The 22,538-nt window shown below is 37.8% G+C and overlaps 1 protein-coding gene and 1 long non-coding RNA gene across 3 annotated transcripts in view; both read right to left on the bottom strand.

The window, feature by feature from the left end:
• The window catches only part of col4a2 (collagen, type IV, alpha 2), a 97,733-nt gene that overhangs the window by 63,254 nt on the left and 11,941 nt on the right, over window positions 1-22,538 (bottom strand). The window lies entirely within an intron of this gene.
• On the bottom strand, window positions 44-21,666 carry LOC115412154 (uncharacterized). The gene is made up of 3 exons (XR_003934299.1): window positions 21,453-21,666; window positions 9,825-9,827; window positions 44-55 (listed from the first exon to the last, which is right to left on the bottom strand). It is a non-coding gene; the product is annotated as an uncharacterized LOC115412154 (long non-coding RNA).

The following is a 22,538-nucleotide window of genomic DNA, read 5'->3' on the forward strand; positions in this document are numbered from 1 at the left end:
AACACACAACATGTAGGTTACAGCAGTCTACAACACAGAGCAAATAGAAAGGAATCTGTCTGGATTCTGTAGCTGTCCATTTTGTTTTGCATAAACTCAGCAGAGGTTGAAGATGTACTGGCCCTGCTCCTCCTGTTTTGCATGAGAGGAGACAGTGTGGGGTAAACTGTTGTGGACTGTAGGTGTGACAGGCTGTGTTTGTGTACACTGTGGTTTATCAATGCAGCTGTTTACGCAGTGCTGCATGAGTGTGGATGATGGTTGCAGAGCTGTTTGCACATTTTTGGTCTGGGGTGCAGAAAGGAAGTTTTGGATGTGGCTTGAATGACCCATGACAAACGCTGAGACATAGCCTAAAGGATATCCATGAGAATCCTATTCATCAGAGAGGCCACTGACAGGGACAATTTGTCTCTAGATGTCTGCATACCAACCAAGCCACCCACCACTACAAGCTGATCTCTGCTAGACACGACAAAAACACACGACCCATGGGGTCATGACATGATCAAAGCTGGCAGTCTCACTAACAGGGCTTCCCGACCCACGGGTCAGGGGTGTCAGGACCCTAAACCGGCTCAGATAGCAACAGACATTAATGAGATAGAATAGAGCAATGAAAAACACTTGTGTCCATGGGGTGTTTGAGTAGAAATGACAAGGAAGTCTGAGCTGTTATTCTAAGCAGAGAGTTAAGTTTTATGCAGCGAAGGCCTAATGAGGTATGCTGAGTTATTATTTGTAACTTAGTATATTCTATTATTGATTACCATGGAGACCGTTGGATATTACTTACATTGATACCAGTTTTAATGAGAAAATTCACTTGTATTTATCTACAAAAGTTCCTTTGCACTGACTTACAGCACTGGGCGATATACTGGACAAACCAGAACACTGGTTTTAACGTGGTGTACCGTATCAGTATTTACAGTATTTCATATATTAGCACACTGGAGCACAGCTGAGACAACAGCTGCTACATTTCAATACACAGGACTTTTTATAATGTTCCTTGATGCTAGAAGCCCTAAAGAGTGCTGTGCGGAGTGTATTAAGGATGGAAACCCTATTAATCATATTTATTAGCATAATTTTATAACAAAACAACAAATCAATAAATAAATACTCTATTGCAACAAACACTCAAAAATCCTCCTCTACTTCTATTATACACAGTCCAGAAACGTAAGTCCAGAGATATCAGTTTATGTAGAATGAAAAAGACCACACTGCACTGCGAACCTGCCAGTCTTCAAAAATACCACAATTCAAATGTTGGTTGTGTTACCCAGTTTTACTGACATGTGACATTTCTTCCATTTGTTGAAACTAACTGACTAAAACTTGCAAATGCACAGGAAAATGGAGTGGCCATGTCTTTGTTGAGGTCTTGGCTAAAGTTATTTGTTATAAAGAGCTTGCACAGGAGCTCATCAGGCATTTGAATAACTCCCCTATTTAATCAGATATTTGCTTTTTGGGACAAGGTCTTCTTTCAGCATGCTTAGGAGCAGGATGTAGCGTGACTGGGGATGAATGTAATGCATTGCCACATTCAATGCAAATCATATGTTTTGATTGTATTTTGTACTGTTTCTTAGCAAAATAGTATATCTTGACAAAACTCTCTGCACGAACAAAAAACAAGAGCCAGGACACGCCTTTGGTTTCAATGGTGTGAACGGGATGCACATGGAAGATGGAAATTCAACATCTGACTGATCCAAATGTTCTTTTAATGTGTCTCTGAGTTAATCACTGACTATTTAGACCATTCAGAGATCTTTCCATTTTAACGCATGACTGGAAACAAAGCTTTTCAGTAGTTTGAAATGTTCTGTTAAACATTCCCCCATGGTAACAGAGTGAATAGAAATTAACACACACAACAAAACACACTCAAAGTTTCCAAATTTTATTGAATTAGGTGAAAAGGCCTTTCAGTATTCTTTGACTTAGCATAATTAAAACTTTTATTATCGATATGTAAAGACGTCGAACAATCCACCAAAGCAAGTTTCTCCTCTGACGTCAAAACAGTGTCTTCCTCCTACACAGCCATACCATAGCCTGCTCAGGCAGCAAATGCCAAAATGCCCCACTTCCACTGTTAAAAATGTCCACTTTATGCCCACAGCAGCGACTAAGTGGCAGATAAAGACAGAATTAATCTCCGTCTTCACTCTGGCTGCAGATCCCAGCAGTGCTGCTCACAAAGACCACATTGAGATCCTCATCACACACAAAGACTGTCTTTTACTATACAGAAGTCGTCCTTTAATGATCCCCTATCTTCACAACAAAAAGACCCTCTTCCCCTCTCTTATGGAATGCACAAGGCTGCGTTTCATTGTTAACTATCAGTGGATCTGAGGGGTTCCTTTCAAACCACTGTTTGATATAGCTGAGACATGCTCTGATGGGTTTCATTTAGCCTGCATGCTATGATGGTAGACTCATAATTACATATACATGTTTGCACAAACATATTATGTACTTATGGATCTAATTTTGAACAGAACAAAATGCTTTGTTGTTGAACCATGCCTCATCTGCAGAATAAAAACCTTTATCAGGGGTTAGCGGCTTTAGGAGCTGAGGGTAAAACAGTCATATCTTCCCTGTAAGGATGTTACAGTCACGTCAGGACATTTTTCCACATTGAGGTAGAAGTCCAAAACATGGACAATGGACTGCGCCATATCCGGCCAGGCACACAAAGGAATGCCTCCCATAAAAGCAAGTACACATCATGGAGCAATGCACCATCAATTCAACTTTACAGTTTACAGGTTGAAAATAGCCAATGACCGCTAAAGCCCAGGACAATAGGACTGTGTTGCAGTATCCTGTTTTCTCCACCCACCATCACAATGAACATCTCGCTCAAAATCACCTTTACATAGCTGCAGTATAGGCAAAGTCCACAAAAGGAGTGTCCAACTTTTGTGTACATTTAAAAAATGCACAGAGCTGTCAACTGCACACAAACTCATTTCTCCCTTCTTTTTTATGACAGTGCTGATACTTTGTTGTCAAATTTCTAATGGTTTGCAGTGGGATAACAGTACTTTGTCATTCTATGGAACAGAGGCACATGTGTACCTTTTGACCTTTGACCACTTTGACATATTCAAGTGGGCATGCTGGCAGGAGACATTGTTACAACATGAGTTTGCATTTGTTTTAAAATCTCCAGAGGAAACAGGTTTCACTATATAGAAACACAGCTTCCCCCTTAATAGCCCTATTAAGCTTCTTAATTGAGGTCATGACATTTACAGTGACAGTCAATGAAAATGTATCACCTTCTTTCATTTTTTTCAAAAGATATTTAGTAAAACACTTTTAAGATTTTGCTTTGAAAACTGACTCTTTCAGAGACAACTCCACTTTGTAATCCATGATGAACAAAAAATAATGCTAACAGTGAAGAGGATGCAGTTCCAGTGAATCTGCATCAGATGGCACCTGTGAAGACTAGTCTGGTGTCTGTCTGGAAACAGATCCGGACCCCTGATGGATGGTACACATGGAGCTGTGCCTCTAAAAGACAATGACATAGTGTAGAGGAGCTGATGTGAGGATTATTTGTACCTGGTGTCTCCTGTGCTGTGCTACTTGCAGTGCAAAATCAGTCTCATTGATATGCTTATAATACTTGTAAGGAGATAACCGACCCTTAATTTCTAACCCAATAACCAATCTGAACAAAAGCCTGCATCTTGTGTCTGGACTTAACCTTGCAACAGAATTGATAACACTTCTTAATATACACATCTTGTGTATTCTCAAACAAGTTTTCTTTACTTTTCAGGCTTAATTGTTTAGTGCGGTTCAGACTGAATCATTTGTGTTTTCTTTCATTCAGTTGCTAGACTGCTGCAGACTGGACTAGTTCACTTTAACAGATTGATTTCTGTCAGCCAACATAGAAAATTCTGGTTGTTTTGGTATAAAATTTCAAACACGCAGCCTTGTGATAATGGATAATTTTTGCCTATGAGCACTTCTATGAAATTGGTACCGAAAACAAGATGTAGACTAATGTTATGAAGCACGTTTGGAAGCACTTTGGGTCTATTTTAAAAATAAATATTTACTGACACAAAACAGAAACTATTTTTCAGATAAAACACATTTTTATATAATTTTTGTACAAAAATCTGCATGTAACATAGTAAAAAGGACTCAAAAATTACTACCACTATTCTTTTTGAATATCTTTTTATTCTCTCACAGGTATATTTTGTGAATCAAACTAATCATGCAAGGCAAAGTGTTTCACAAAAATGGCCACTGTAGCAAAATCACTTACAATTTATTTGTGTTTAAATGGGCAGGTTCCGCATGTAACACCAGTGCACATGATGGGTTACAGCAAAACCTGGAATGAGACTGTTGATTCATAAAAAACCTGCATGTCTGGATAAGAAAAACCACTAGGATCATCAAATTTAATAGTGTCTTTATTCATAGTGGTATATAAGACCCTTTCAAGCCATGTTTTCCAGATCAAATGCACTGACACCAGGGTAGCTTTTCCTGTCCCAATTTTGGTCATATTTTTGGCCCCAATATCTTATTAAAAATGCATTAATTTTAGTAGTTAAGTTCAGAGCAGGTTGATCTGTTCCAGAGTGATGGGTACATCAGGGTGAGAAGAGAGGCAGATGAAGTGATTACCCATCATGCCTAGTGCCTATAGTACAAGCATGTGGGGGCAGTGTTATGTCCTGGGGTTGGTTCAGTTGGTCAGGTCTAAATTCAGCAACATTATGTGTCCAAAAAATGATGGAAATAAATGTTGTGACATTGCATATGCTTATAGAAACAATTCCAAAGTGAAAGTGTGCCATCAAAGCTAAAGGTTGAATAAGCCTGAGGCTCTGAGAGCAATTTTTTTGCATTTGTCTGAGGTCATCATTAGGTACATCCTGAGGGGACATATGTCTGAATTTCTCTTTTATTATTAGGTCTAAAAATCTGGCAGGTACCAAAAAGTACCCAGTTTCATAGAAGCACCCATATATCTACTCTAAAAGATAACCCATAATTATACCAGACCAAATACTGGACTGAGTAGTAACCTATATTCTCCAGAGACTCATATATCCAGACGACCTTGGACCACTGCAGGGTAGACTTTATCATAAATCTGACACCAATGTAAAAATACAACTAAGGAGGACCTAGTCCCAGTCCAAACACTGACAAACTGAACGCTATACCAGATTCAGAGTTTCATCTGTGACCAGTGGGGGCACTCAATGAGCCACAGAAGACACTATTCATTCTGCTGAGAGTTCACTTCCTCTATAAATGTACAGATGAGATGATGTCAAGTGCTGCAGTTTTGTACCCATATAAGAGTGTAAATGTATTGCTTTACCTTTGTTATAAAAAGTGTCAGACAACAATGTCCATGATATAAAGCAATGACTGTGAACTAGGGCTATCCTTCTACTTTGACTTCCTGTTTACAATAGAAATTTCTGGCGTTGATCACGTTTTATGGCCTGTGAACTACCTTCGGTGGTCTGGGGAATCCACTGTAGTTGTCTGCTCTACTTCAAAATTGTATTCACATGTATAGATGTAAACATAGTTTCCACAAAACCACCCACACCTCATCATAAATTGTATAAATTAAAGTGTGCATTGATGTATCACTGTCAGACCACACAAGCATGCAAAAAGGAAATATGTATAGACCTCAAAAAATAGACTCAGCCTGTTCCTATTTGGTTACATGTGCACATGAAATAAATCCTGATGCTTTTACATTTTGTCTGTTTTCCAGGGTAACTTAAAGTAGGAGAATGATAGAGTCAGTTTGCGTTCATAAGTACAAAGTCTTTAGGTTCCAGTGGTCAGATTAATGTCTTTCTTAATGAGCAATGTTGTTTTTGTTGCTTCCCTGTTTTTTATGACTGCACTGGTGTTTCACATGAATGTCCACTGACCCTTTTATTGCACTTACAGTAAATGAAAAAACACCAGCTGGGTCAACAGCACACTTTCTCCTGCTCAGTTTCACTCTCTTTATCTCCCTCCTGCTGGTATGCTAACACTCATTTGACACCTAAATGCTATTATTAATGTTTCTTAAAATGCTTTTGTATAAGAATGTTGCTTTTTTGGAAACTGCAATCTTTGAGTATGTCATTGGGAAAAAATCCATAATTACCTTTCAGCATATTGTAATCAGTCAGTCCTATTGAATGTGATCTGTTATTGGACTGTAGGGAATCAATGCTGTTCCAAGTGGTTTTGGCTGCTCAGGGGCTTTTGGCAGTTTTCAGACACATGATTGATAGTTACTATTGTTAATCACTAATCACATGTACTCAGATGTGATTATATCCCATAACGTGACATGTAGACCACCTTTATACAGTGTTGCGTCATCTTTGTGGTGTTTTTATTTGGACTCAGAGGAGAGAGCTGCAGAGGGACAGTGAGGATCATCAAATTCTGGTGGTTTTTCACATTATTTTGGCTCCTGCAGCTTTATGCAAGCCAAGAGGCTAAACTGTATTTATATTTCTAATTTAGAATAGGAAGTAGAGTGAAACTTTAATGTCTCCAAGGGGCAGTTTGTCTGATTAAAGCTGGACACACACTTTAACTGTCAGGCCAGTTATGTGTTATAAACATGATGAGTAATGAGGCCCAGTCAGACTGTGTTCAGTTAATACCTACAGTCATTACATAGAATGATGTAGAGTGTGCTGTGTAAAGAATCCAGTCTTCAGTATTTAGACTGAGGCGTTGCCAATCATTCTGACAAAGTTGCTTTTTGACATGTTTAATATTTGCAACCAAAAACTGGCTGAACTTTGGCAAGAAAGCGACAGAAGATGAGCTACAAATGTGGAGGCTGATGAATAAAGAATGACACTTTCTGTGCCACGTTTCCACCACGTGTTACTGGTTCGACTTAACTCAACTTGGCCTTTTTGCATTTCCATTACGTGAAAGAACCTGGAATCTGATAAGTACCCGGTACTAGTTTTTTAGTATCTGCTTGGCCAAAGTTCCAAAACAGGTTAAGAGATACTAAAACATGACATGTGAACCCAGCAGACCACTGATTGGTCAGAGAGTTGCGTCATTGCGTCATCAATGTGTGACCCGCCATTTAAAAAAAAAAACAGATTCAGATGTTTACAGTAAATATACCGGTAGGTTAATCCACATGATGGCAGCCCACACAACTACACCTTGGTCAGTCAAGGAGGTTCAGACATTTCTGTCCTTGGTGGCCAGCGAAAAAATTCAGCGTGTGCTTGATGGGCAACACGTAACGAGTGACTTTATCAGCAACTCTCTGAGCAGATGTCACAGAAGTTACGCACTGCGTCGCTATGACATCCAGGTACTCAAAAATCGGTAGTGTCCTGTAATGGAAACGGTCCCCAGGAATAGTACCTGGTACCCAAGTCGAGTCCAGTCCAGCCGGTTCCAAATAGTGGAAATGTGGCATTATATGCATCCTCCCATGAGATTGGTCAGTTACTGTTATTTTTTTTTTTAACTTTATTTAGTCACTGTTACTTTTAAAGGTTAATGGTTAAGGTTAACTCATTTTATTATCCTTGTAGGGAAATTCAGCCTCTGCAATTCACCCATTCTAATGCAAACACAGTACCTTGCATTTGCAGTTAGCATTAGCACATAGCACACATTGAGAGGAGTCAGCTGCCCTTGAAGGGACCTACTCCAGATCTTCCTCAGTACCATGGACAAGGGCACCAACAGGAGAATTAACTTATGTATCTACTAAAAAGAAGCTTCGTGGGGACCGTGCTTTTCCTGTTGTCGCCCCAAAATTGTGGAACCAATTGCCCTTAGTTGTTAGACAGGCTCAGTCTCTACCTGTCTTTAAATAACGTCTAAAAAAGTAACTTTTTCTCATTGGCTTTTAATCAATGAGTGGCATGTCTGTGTTTTTATGCTGTTTTTGTCAGATTTTAATTTGTCTTTGTTTTTATGATGGTTGTATTTTGTTGTTCTTAGCCCACTTTACACCCTGTGTTATCACTAGTTTTACTTACTTATTTACTTGTTTAATCCCTTGTTTTATGTTTGGTGTACGGCACTTTGGCCAGCTGTAAAGTTCTTAAAGTGCATTATAAATAAAGTTGGTATGGTATGGTATGGTATGGTATGGTATGGTATGGTATGGTATGGTATGGTACCTAAAGTAGGAGGACACCAGAGGAAACCTGGAGAGAACAAGTAAACTCAACACAAGTCCTTCAAAGTCACTCAAAGAATCTTATCATGTGATGTTGGAGAAAGAAAGGTGAGGTGATAGTTTGACGCGGAACATTCAATTAATCTTAAACTTTGAGCCCATCTGTTGTACTTCTATAATGTGCTCATCACACCATGTATTGTCCAAAACGATGGAAAACCTTAACATAATTAGCCCAAACTGACAATATCACCATAACCTCTGATTGAAAATGACTCCAGGTGAAACTCTTTCATAATGTACCACCATTCAGGCATGTGGGTGGTTGATTTGTGTGTTTGTCTGTGGTCAAAGTGAGTCACTGTGGTTTGGTCTTCTCATTTGCTGCATAAAGAAGGTTTACCACCAGACATAACCACTTCCTAACACTTCCTTTAATAGTCAGACTTCCAAAATCAACAGAGAATCACAGGCACAAGGACAGGATGATGACAAGACTAAAGCATGAGACAAATGTAGACAAAACCAGTGGGAGTCAAATTATAAATACATATGCACGGGGACTGTGCCAATTTTGGAGAAGAAAAACTAAAAAGTCGGTAACACCCAGAAACCAAGAAAACAGAAGGATCATGGGAGAATTTACAGTACTTTAGATCAATCACCAACCTACATAAATATAACATAGTAGAAACATAAAGCATAAACCCCAGGTGACTTTTACAAAATCTGTGAAGAGGAAGAAAAATTGAAAATACAGTTTAAGGTCAGAAGTTTACTACGGTAAATGCACTTCTGTACATTTTAATTCCATACATATTACATCTGCCTGGGAGTTATTTTGACAATGTGAAAATATCGACCACTTTCTAGTACATTCCCAGAGGTCAAAAGTTGGAACTGAATTGAGTTTTATTACGTTTAGCTAATGTGCATATGAACTTCTGACCTAAACTGTACAGTATTTTTTAATTACTGGAGACTAGCAGGAAATGTGTATAATACAAAGAAAAACATTGATGGAGAAAATGCACCGTGCAACCTCTGCCTCATAAAATTAAGCCACAAACAAAAAGTAACTTAGACATGGAAATCAGAAAAAGACAAAGAGTCCAAGATGTCAACACAGCTGTGCATTCGACTATTTTCCAAAGTAAAAAACCCAATGATCCCTGATGATTAAAAGCATAAAACATTAAAACACTGGGAAGTATAAAGAAAGCTGAGGCAGTTTCCCATTTGCATCTAAATTATTTCTCACAAAGCAGCCATTTTCTTGTCTTACTTCCCCCAACACGCTACAATTATAGTATAATGTTTCTGTGTTGCAGTTGTTTGGACGTTCACTCATTCACAGATCAGCCTTGATGTCAAATGCTGATGGAAATCACTCTGAACCTGAGGTGAAAGACATGACATGCTGCTTCTGTGAGATGGTTTCTCAGTTTTCACACATGAAACGACACAGTGGAGCGTAAACAGTGTTTAGGTGAGACCCCACTGTGTCCGAGGGATCAGATGAACTGAGATCATAAAGTATCACGGGTCACGATGAGCGTTTGATGTGAGACTGGTGGTGACATGGTTTAGGTCATCCGTTAGGGATGACAACACACACAAACTAAAGGGAAAGACGTTAAATATAACTGCTGTGATAGTGGTCATGACACATTTAATGAGTGCTAGAGTCTGTAACCGAACCCCACTACAAGGGAAGCTGTTGCGATAAGTGGATGATGTGTGGGCTGTTTTTCAGAAGTCGATGCTCATCTTTAATAAAGGGTCTGACCTTGGTCTGGAGGAATGTCTGCTCTTCAGTTTAGAGGGTTTTCATTCCATTCTACTACAGCTATTCTGTTCAAGTGTCTCTTCAAGGAAGAAGCTACTGCCAAAAAAGCTTCATAGACATGATAAAACTAACTTAAAGACTCTAAATCTTTGCTACTCTAAATCTCAAATAGTGGAAGAAAAATAAAATCTTGAGTTGATATGAGACCTTACTTGGAAGCAAAAGCAAGAAACGGCACCAACAAATGTATTTAATCTGCACAATCAGGTATGGAAAGTTCCCCGCTTCCAAATGTATATTAAACACATTGTGAATATACATAATGTTTCTTAAGAGGGTGTACATGTTTTCAGTTTTTCTCAAACGCTTCATATAGAACAGTTGGAGAGAGAGTCTTCACCAAATTCAAGTCAGGATAGTTCTTTAGTTTTTGGACACATTTAATTGGATTGTGTTTCAATGGAAAAAAAGTCATGGTTTGATGAATCCAGATTGATGAGTTCCAGAGTGATGGGTACAACAGGGTGAGAAGAGAGGCAGATGAGGTGATTACCCATGATGCCTAGTGCCTACAGTACAAGCCTGTGGGGCTAGTGCTATGACCTGGGGTTGGTTCAGTTGGTCAGGTCTAAGTTCAGCAACATTATGTGTCCAAAAAATTATGGCAATAAATGTTGTTACATTGCGTACACTTATAGAAACAATTCCACAGTGAATGTGTGCCATCAAACCCAGAGGCTGAATAAGGCTAAGGCTGAATATTAGAGTGTGAGACTTTTTTTAGCAAGGCTGAATATTTAATGTAAGTTCAAAACTGCAAGAGGGAAAACATTTGGAAGTGCTTTGACTGAGAATGCAAAGAAAATAAACCCTAAAGACAAAATACAAAGGTATATGGAACAACAAAATTATCACAATATGAAAATATATCAATATTATGATGATTATAGGTTCCCTCTGCATTAAAGTGCATTGTGCTTCAGTTTTCTTTAACCCATAAAGTCCCAAACAGCCACCGATAACCAAAACCATCTACTGATCTAAAATGATTGTTGTAAAATGATGTTAATCGACTATTCCTATCAATAGAGGTAAATAATTAGTGTGAAATACAGTTTGTCATCTTTTCATGGTCATCAGATATGACCCATTTGGACGTTCAGAGGCTCCATAGTGTACAAAGAAACACCGTCATCTTCTACCACATTGATTCACCAGAAAAACCCATGGAGTGTAATAAATAAAAGTGGACAGAGGCACTTGGTTTATGTTCATTTAACGATAGATTTGACAGAAAAAGTCGCTTATTCTTCTGTTTTCTCTGTTTTGATATAATAACCCTCAACTTTAATCTGAGCTTTTATGAACATCTACATGATCAGTGACACAAAAGTACCACTGGGTCTTTAATGGTTATGACAAAAAATAAAATAAAATAAAATAAAATAAATGAATAAAATTGCATTACCTAAGAATTGGAGTTTTCTATGTAATTGTAAAAATGCTTTGACAAGTTTTACTCTTACATTGTGTGTACGTACGTGTGTGTGCATTACTCTGCGTATCAGACCATCTGCCATGGTTATGATTTAAGAAGCTAACAGCTGCCCTTTTTCACGCTAATGATGTACATGTCGAGGAGAAAGTGCAAACTCGTTGAATTAGAAACACCTGGCTGCTTTCAACAAGGCGTACTGAGATGGGTTACTGTATGAGCACAACACATCTGTGATGGAAGCGTACAGTGTGATACGGCTTGATGCATATCTGCACAATACGTCAATGTCAGAGTGGGAGCGATTCTTATGGGTGTGTTTTATACTCCCTTTGCCAGCTGAGAATCATCTCAATACAAGCATGCAAAATAAAACACACGTGAATTGGAAGATGATAAAAATATTTTGGAAATTCTGGTCAGTAAACTTTTTCCTATGTATAATAAGAATATGATATGATAAAATATGATCACAAAGTTTTTATATGTCAGTTGATAATGCTGTTCATCAGAAGAGTGCATAGTTGTTAGGGTTGTTCAGTAAGAGAGCATATATTTTTGTCATTTGGAAATATGGACTTCTCCGCTTAGGTTAGTATCCCCAAATGACCCAAACCCGACCATGTAAAGATAAGGGAATGGATGGATAAATGATAACAGTTTAAAGCAGGAGAAAATAAATACCACAGTAATCAGCTGACATCATCCCTTCACCCACTGAAGTTTCCACAATGAAAAACCATTATCCATGTCTGAAATCACTTTCCTGTAAACACAGGGTGACTGTTGACACATAAGTCAAAGTAATAAAGGCTAAATCAGTTAATCTTAATCACTGAACACTAAACTTATTGTAAACACACAGAGGTACACATGAGTTTTATCTTTTGAGCTTTGTATTATTTTTCTGTAAAGTCAGTATTTTCAATTGAGTAGCCTACTATTAACTATCAGCTACTATCACTTCCAACTCCTGCCAATACTGATAACATGAAAAGAGGTTGGAAAACAGTCTACTGGCATACATCTTGATTGGAAAGAAAAAAAAAAAAGTTTGAAACAAAAAACAATCATCTGATTCCCTCAGCTTTGACCCAAAATCTGTCTGAAACAATTCAACAAATCAGGATGATTATCGATACTGACTGATATGAATATTTTTATCGTGATTTCATTTTAGTTCAAATGGTAAACACGGCAATATTTCATGCCATGTCCATAAAAATAAGGATATTTCTCTAAAGGGTATTTTTCTCCACAGTTCTGCCCACAAAACCATAATTTTACAAAATATGTATGGTCACACTAGAGTGCAAAAACCACCACGAACTAGTTAGGCTTTAAACTGTGGAGCATTTAATACTACATAGAAGAGACACAGAGGCTTTAATCTGTCATGATGTTTAGCAGCTTAAGTTGCCTGAAGTGCTTGTTATATTTGTGCTTTTTTTTTTTTTTAATATTATTTACAAGTTCACTACAACACCAGTAACTGTTTCTGCCTCCCAGATGTGTCCATGCTTGATCTACTGCAGCTAAAACAGTGATCTATCTATCTATCTATCTATCTATCTATCTATCTATCTATCTATCTATCTATCTATCTATCTATCTATCTATCTATCTATCTATCTATCTATCTATCTATCTATCTATCTATCTATCTATCTATCTATCTATCTATCTATCTATCTATCTATCTATCTGACCTATATGGGATGTTTCAGATGAAGGTTCATCATACACAACAATAACAGACGTGTATGAATTTTGGTGCAACACGACTGATACATAACCTGTTCATTTTCTGCCACAGATAAACTTCACTGTAGAGTTAAATCCGTTTTCATGATGTAAAACAAAACTTGTATGTAGACAAGTGGTCCAAACATAAAGAACAATATCATTTTTATAAAATACCCACAAGTGTGGACGGTACATCATTCTAGTGTTTCAAACTCCAACACAAACAGCAGAGAACAGAAACGCTTTTATCACAATCCAATTCTGAGATCATTTCATCAGCTATTATTCAACTGCACATTAAATATGATATTACATCTTCGTCTTCCAGTTTAATATAAGTTGGCTGGATGCCGCGTAGTAACACTCATCATCTGCTTACTCTGCAAAAAAGCTGGAGATTAAAGATTTCAACACAACACAGATTGTTTTCAGTGTCTCTGATTCATCTGTGATTCTGGGACAACAAAAGAAGGAATCTGGTTTATAGGACATTTTGGTTCTGTGGAATAATAATAAGAATAAAAGAGTCCAAAAAGACCCCTGTGACTATGAGTGGGATGATATAAACATAAAACCACAAACGTCTGTGTGCGCCTACACTCAGGCTGCAAAGAACTGAAAGGCAGAGCTGTTGAAAAAACATGCTGGTCATTGTTACTGTCTGGTTGTGTGACTCATATCCAAGTCGTAGGGAACGTTCCCGTCACAATAAAGTCAGGAAAATCAAGTCTGCAGTAGAACAAATGTGTCAGACTACTAGACCTGTTTCCAAAATCCTTTTCCTAGTATTTCATTTTTATCATATACCAATTGTTCTTTTTTATTTTGTCTGTTTCTGATTGTTACCATTCAACCTAAACGGCTTAAAAAGTAGGGTAGCATGTCAGAAGAGGAGAGTTTATGTTTTCAACGCAGCTTTGTCTTCCGGCTATAGTCCAACATTGAATTGAAGCAAATAATCAGATTTAAACTTTTCCAAACAAACAGAAACACGCAAACGTATACAGAAAACGGAAAGACAAAACATCAAACATAACTGTGTTTGTGCTGGCGTGGTCTTAATAACTGAGGCATGTCTTGATATAACACTAGATGTCCCAAAGGCCTCCATTAAGGTGATAAGGGAAATTCTGGTGCAGGCCGTAATGAGTGTCAAAGAGTTTTTTCAACCTCTCCGTGACATGGTTTCTTTACTGCTAATAATACTTCCTGATGGTTTAAGAGCTACAGTGTGCACGCTCATAAAACACACTCAAGACAAATACATTTACACACGTCAAGTCCAAAGGAAATGGGAAATGAGTGGGTGACGAAGGAGTTACAAAGTCAGGCCAAAGAATTGTGACAAATAAGAGAGATGAAGTATGATCATGGGAACAGCTGAGAATTAAAGCATGGAGTGATTTCTCATGTGGAAGTGCAGCAGCTGTAAAAACTAACCCAAACTCCTGAAAAATATCAAGAGATCTTCAGAAAATAAGTGAGGAACATAAGAGGGAGTCTTTTGGGAAGTGTTAAAATGATTACACAAAGACAAGCAACATGTCAAAATACTTTTCATGTGCCTGACACAAAGAAATGATGTGTCTGATCAGTCAGAAAACTACATGTACTATATGTAGATGATGACAGGACTCATCTCACACACAAGTGGTGCCAAGCACAAAAAACCTCGTGCCATTATAAGTAAATGGGAAGATTTTAAAAATTAATACAAAATTTTAACTTTGGCCTACTTTTCCCAAAATGTAATGAGGTTCATTCTGGGTCACTGGCAGTCTATAAAGTCAATTTGGTATGAATTTACCCAATAGTTTTGCAGCTACAGACATGTGAAATCCCACCTATTATAAGTAACTGGGGAAAAAAAGATTTAAGAAATTCATAAAAAATGGAAACTTTGACCTACTGTTAACAAAATATAACGGCATCTATTCTGGATCACTGGTAATCTATAAACCAAATTTGGTATGAATTCACCAAATAGTTTTGCTGCTGCTGACATTTGAAATTTTGCCCATTATAGGTAAATCAGGAAAAAAAAGAATTTAAAAATTCATAAAAAATTTAAACTTTGACCTACGTATCCCAAAAGGTAAAGAGATCTATTCTGGGTCGCTGGCAATCTATAAACCAAATTTGGTATGAATTCAACCAGAGTGCTAACAAACAAACAAACAAACAAACAAACCGAACCAAAAACAATACCCCTTGCCTCTCCTTCGGGGGCGGGGTAATAAGGTGAAGTGGATGCACAGCCCAGTAGAACCACATACTATACATAATGTAAATTTCATGATAATGTCCGGGTGAATAATTCAAATATCATTTATATATTATTATTAGTAAGATTATTTGTCCAAAACATTACAGTACAGATGTTATAGTTATGATCATTCAGATGCAGAATACATATAGAGTACTACCGATAATCTTAAGCTGATATGGTGCACAAAACCCAAAGCAAATGACACGTCTGCCTTTTTTCCAACTCTCCACTTCTTATAAGATCTGCTTCCACAAGGTTTCAAGTCAACTTTTGCACCAAAAGAGGCACCTTTCTGTGTGGAGTGAATAAACTACACTGTGGAAGGCTTTGATACAGGCTATGTTCCACATGGCTAACAGAGGGGAAGAGGTAGACATTTTTATAGATTGTGGATTTAAGCTACTGTTAAGCGTCTTAAATGACTTATATTTCACACAGCTGTGAGGAAGCTATGGAAACACCTGATCAGTCCAAGTTACATGTTCACAAAGCTGAAAGCGAAACTGAATTTGACCATTTCCATAAACCTTACTTTAAAACTCATGTTAAGAAAAAAGCATCAAAATAGGTATCTGAAACAAGGTGACTCCTCTGCTGGACTTAAAACTAAAGCAGGGAGAGAAAGGAGAGGGGATGTGTAGAACCACAGGGCAGGACATGACTTTGAAGGAGACCATGAACTGGAGCTCAGGGACCTGGAAGAAGCCAGGCAGAGCAGAAACCCCCACCGTGCTCCTCTGGCAGGGCTCCAATGTCAACACATCTCTGGTTTCTGCCCCAGTCCTGACACAGCTGGACCTTCCCTCTCCTTAACTGGCCTCAGGTCACGAGACTAAACTCTGTTTCCCAGTGGGCTGCACTTCTAATCAGTATTTACTGCTAAGTTACACGGGGCTGGGATCAGGCCCATTTCTGTCGGGGACCTCAGCGCTAAAAGGCCAACCTGTCAGAGTCTGTGATGTCGAAACCCCTCGTCACCCCACTAATCAGATGATCAATTACATCCAGATGGGAGGATCCATTCAGGGATGACATAGAGCTCTAAGTTTCCTGAGAACCATTAAACTAAAACATGAGAACTAAATAAAAACTGCAATAAATGATACTAAACAAACCATGACAAAATATGGGAAGTTTGACACACAGTCCATTAACAGACGTGCTCATTATAAATATAGATAATTTGTATTGTAGAGTCTTTCAGCCCTTTATATTAACTTAACTTTGCAGGAACTGACAGCATAGCAAAAAATTAAAACTATAAATCCCTTGAAAATAACAAGAGCATCAGAGGACAAGTTCCAAAAGTGGTACCTGATACTGATGTTAGCTTAGTTTGTCATCTACAGAGGGGATTTTGTAGTTTCTTGAGTACTTTACAAGTTTGTTTTCTACTTCTGCAGCAATAAAACAATGACAAATAAAATGATGGACAATACAGAGAGAGAACAGACAAAATAGCAAAGCTCACGGATCCAACATATAAACAATATACAGTAGCAAATAAACATGCTTTTAAACAGAGAAGTGCTGATCCCTTTATCCCCCTGAATTATATGCTGGGGGAATAAATGTAAGAACTCAACTCTTGTGCATCCCTCTGATTTACTTCGCTCTGGGAAATGAACATTCAAAACAGAGCTATAAAATCATCAAACATCAATTTTTTTTTTTTTTTTCATTTAAATGCCAGTTTGAATACATGAGCTCACTTATTTATGACTACAAAAAACATGTGCTTTCCATCTTTTTAATATAATACATTATACATATCTAAACATTTTGATAATTTTATAGCAGTTTTTTGCATGTAAATTTTTGGGCTCAAGGGTTCCCAGAAGGTGCAATAAGAGTCAGACCTTTATAATAGATCTGTGAGTGTAACTAACCGACAATAAATTAAAAAAAAAAAAAAAAAAAAAGTTAAAAAAAAATAACCATTCTGGCAGAATCTCATGCCATAAGCTGTAATGATCAGCAAATTAAAAAAAAAAAAAAAGAATGACAGGAATGACCTGAGGGGTCTCTAAGTTTCATTATTAATTAATTTATTTATTTAGACAGGGATAATGCACATTATATATTAACCTTAAACAGGACAGATGTATTGTACCAGATTGTAACACTACTGCTAATTTCCACCTGTAGTCCCTGGGCAGTCTGGTGTTATCATTAGTAAAAAGCAAACATTGATGCAAACTGAAACATACAAAAAGCAGTATAAGATGCATTTTCATAACTCCATCCATATAAAAAATCATTCACATCCAACCATTCAGTCTTATTCATCCCACTGCAGTCTGTCAAACACACTCTTAAACACGTTTATATTGCATTATATTATGGCCACAGGTTTGGTTTGAAATGTGTGAAAATACGTGATAGTTTGTAATTGTTAGTAGCTCCGTTGGTTATGTGTTAAAGGGGTCATATTTTGCTAAACCCACTTTTAATAGTCTTTGGTACATTTATTTGTACATTTGAGGACACTAACAGTTCAAAAACTTTGAACCCTCCAGGTGCTGCAAAGCTATCTTTATATTCATTTTGGCAAAAATCGAGTGGATTTAATTCCTGCTTAATTTGTTACGTCTATAACTAGTTATGTCACGACATTTGCACACATAAGGTCGAAGGTCTGAAGAAACATTTCTCAGAGTATGACATAATTGTTTTTCAGCAGAAGCGGTTGTAGTCCATACTGAAAATATGTCCAAACTTTGAGGCGATTACCTAAAATGTTCAATTGTTGGTTGTAATAGCGAACACAAATGATTGAATGGGACAGAGAAACACAGTCAACAACCTGGAGGGGGTGGGGTTTGAAGAGGCTCATTTGCATTTAAAGGGCCAGTGCTCAAAATGACCTTTCTGGTGTCATTACTCAGAAATAGGGTTGAAGATGGACCTGTGGAGTTGAATTAATGAAGAATTCAGACCCAAGCATAGCATTTACGGTTAATGTAATAATAATAATAATAATAATAATAATAATAATAATAATAATAATAATAATAATAATAATAATAATGGATTACATTTCTATAGCGCTTTTCAAGATACCCAAAGAGCTTTACATTATTGACCCACAGGGAAATGTTTTAAACTGCATAATTCCATTTAAAAAAGGAAAATGTCACTCCTTTCAAAACTATAGTGAATTCCAAAATAATAATACCTTCTCTGGTGCCAGTACAGTTTGTTGTATGTCAAATATGGACATTTTACAACTTACTAATACGATCAGACCTGGTTAAGGTATGCACTGTATGTGTTCAAACATGGAGAAGGAAGAGATAGGGTGAGACAGTCCACGGCACTAGATGACGTGAATTCTTTTTTTTTCAACTTCATGCCACGTAAGAGGAAAAAAACCTGGACACGGTCGTGTTATCACAAAGTGTGCATTTAATTCTGTTAACAATTTTCCCATGACAGGAAATAATTCAGTCTAATCAATTATACCACAGCTGGGATGGAAATGAATGAGTATGTATTCGGTCCAGTGAATGCTCATGTTTCTTGAGGAAAAATCATAGTTGGGTCATTTCAGAGGGGCTATATTACATACCACTCATCTTCACATGAGTGGGTCACCCAAAAAAGAACCCCTAATAAATCTAATTTAAATGACTGGCTCTAGAAATGTGGTCACTAAGTAGGCACCTGTTAAACCAGACAGAAAGCCCAGGGTCATTTTGTGAGAAAGGAGTCGATATGTTCTGTCTAAACACAGCTGAAACAATCCTTCCATCTGAGCTCATCGAGAAGACCCGTCTCGACTGAGGAGAGACAGACGAGCAGAGACGCACGTGGAGGAAGTGGATGCAAAGGGGGGGGGGGGGTGGGGGGGGGGGCAATTAGTGTAAATGTGAGGGAGACGAGTGTATGAGAGGAAGAGTAGCAGAGGAGGAATAGAAAGGGATCATCTGCCAAGTGTCCCATCTACAGATAGATGGAGAGAGAGCGAGGGGACAGAAGATATGGGAGATAGAGACCAGGGGCAGAATGAGGCTATAAAAGGAAGTGAGGGATGGAAAGACTGAGGCCTGGGAGGACCAAGGTTTTGGAATTCTTTCAACGAAGCCTGATGGGACCCCTGCGTCCCACCATTAATCACTGTGAGATGGAGTAAGGGTAAAGCACAAGGGCGTATACACACACACACACACACACACACTATGGGGATTTTCCTATGCTATGTCAACAATGAACTTACTTCCAAATAAAGGTGGTTACATTTACGCTAATCATTTGTTTACATTTGATGATGCACAACAGAGAAACTCCACTCCACATGAATATTGACCATTTCGCAGCTCATTTCAACATTATGTCACAGAACTTAGTGTGGATGTAAAGTACTTCAGTGTCGCAAGAGAACAGTGTATTTTTAGCTGTAAAGTTGGGAATGTTTGGGTATATTCAGTATGTGATACACTAGGTTTATTTTCAGTTAAATCAAGTAGAACTTCATTTGTCTCAAGAGGAGAAATTGGTTTGTGCAGCAGCTAAAAATAACAATACACAGTCAGTTACAAGTATAATTGTATATTAGTGATCTTACGGTGATAGTAATGCTAGAGTCATGTAATTGGACTAATGTACCCACGCTGTCATCACGATATTTCTAAACAATAATTCACTCAGAAATACCCGTATATAGAATTTAGTCTTTTGAACAGAAAACAACTTGTCCTGTTGAGGGTAATAATTGTAATTTTCATGTTAAAATTGTAAAGAAAACATATTTAACAGTAATGTTTATGTCCCAGATAGGATGGAGATATGTTATGGTTTATTTTGTGAATATTTGCCCATACTTATCCCAAAATAGGTGTGGGAGTTCAGCCAATATCCTTCTGCGACTTCGGCATCAGCTGCTCATGACAGGACATAAAGGCAGTGGAGAATAAGAACAAATGTGTGTGAATGTTGTGAGGGTGGTAAGGCACTATGTTGATTCTGAACCCCAACATAATATAATGCATCAATTTCTGGCTTGAAACGTGCACTAGCATTATATTTCAATACGAATATATACTATGAATGAATATATTTATGTTTGCTGTGTAATATCTGTCTGGTCGCCTATCTATTGTATTGATGAGTCGCATATCCAACTATTTTACTGATCAATGCACATCCTTAGAATTCTATGCTTTTATGACTCGGCTTCCATTTTGATTTCATGTTGGTAAATAATCACATAGTTGATGTATTAAGGCGAAGACACACCAAATCGACTGCTGATCATCACCAAAAAAGGTAGCCCGACTGATCAGTTGGCTACCGTCTCCCCGACACGGTCAAAACAGTGCGAAGAACACACCAAATCAACTACCGACTTGAGTGTATGTTCCGCGCTCGCATGAGATGTAATGTCTCCATAACAGCAGGTGGCGCTAGTCTGTATTGTGGCCCAAAAAACACAAAAATTAGAAAGGATGGAACATCTCTTTAGACCAAAACACAGAGCTCGCTGTCGTCAGTCGTTGTCAGCAGAGAGTGTTGAGTAGTCAAGAAGAAATGTTGTTGTACTTGTTGAATGGGTGGCTAGTAATAAGAAGATATGTTGTAATTATCTAAATTACGTCCAAAAATAACGATGCGAGACTCTCAGTTTAAAAATACGCATTCATTTTTATTGCATGCGGCAACTTGAAACACACATACAACTTTCACAACTCGTGGCATGCATACATCTTACTTCCGTGAAAAATTCCCTTTACTTTATGGGTAACGCTAAACCTCATGGGAAACGTAGTTATCTTAATCTTAGCATTTACTATTGCTTATTTTAACTCAACTTTTAGCATACATCACAAATGAGATATGCTTTATATTTTACTCAGAAATAAATTAACATGCAATTACATATGCATCACGACTTATAATAAATACAAACACGAATTACTTGGACTTTATCTTTCCCAAATAAAGTCACAAGATACTGGCATTGTCAGCTGTCGGGCTTCTTCTTATGAAAGAAGAAAGATTCTGGTCTTCTTGTTCACTGATTTGCTAGTCAAGGGCTATTGCTCCACCAATCAGATTGGTCCGACTGAACAACTGGGTACTGGCCGATTACACACGTTGAATCGTCTGAAAAGAATGGTGACGACATTAAAGACGGCCGATCGTATGGAACACACCAAACAGGCTCATGTCACCAACCTCACCAGACTGCCCGATGACGTCTGACCACCAAAAATCGGGTTGGTGTGTCTTCGCCCTTATTTGTTATTTTGGACTTGACTTAAATAATTTTAGAGCTTGGGAAAGACCAGATATATATGCATAAAACGACAGAATTCAAAGAGATGAGCATTCTTTTTCTCATGACTACATATGCACTGTTGCCCATAAAGTTGGAATAAAATATTTTTAACAGTTCCCATGAAATTATTGTGACAGTGTGATTTATTCTTGATAGAGTGTAACTGAGACTGGAAAGCAGTTACTGATGTGTAAAAGTAGGAATAAAAAGAGGAATGTGTCTGAAATACTCTGTGAATAATTCTTCACCACAACGCCAAACAGCAATGTCCAAGCCTGATGCAGTTCTCCACCGTGGCTTAGAAACCTTTAAGTTGCTCTCCAAATGCAAGCACTCAACTAAGAATGAATGATATGTGAAAAACCCATTCTGCGAATCTTTATGAAGAGGATGTATATTACACCAAGGTAGTGGTCCATGTGGTCTGGGACTGCACGCTGTCACACATGACTGGGAATGAAAATGAAGCATGAACAGTGATTATCCATGGCATCAAGCTACTGGTATTCCTACTTCTTTCATGCCCTCATTTTCTTCCTTTTTATGAACAGACTCTGTTTATGAGCTACAGCAGAATATATGCATCTGTATACGTTAACCCATAAAGACCCAGTGCTACTTTTGTGGCAGTTCCCAAATTAATTTTTCTCTCTATTTAACCTTTCTTAAGTGATTAATCTTCATTTACTATAACATTATTCTCTCTATTTTGCACTTTTTTGGTGAAAATCAGGTATTTTCCGATATTTCATT

The sequence above is a fragment of the Sphaeramia orbicularis genome, chromosome 21 (assembly GCF_902148855.1).
Source record: "Sphaeramia orbicularis chromosome 21, fSphaOr1.1, whole genome shotgun sequence".
Lineage (NCBI taxonomy): Eukaryota > Metazoa > Chordata > Actinopteri > Kurtiformes > Apogonidae > Sphaeramia > Sphaeramia orbicularis.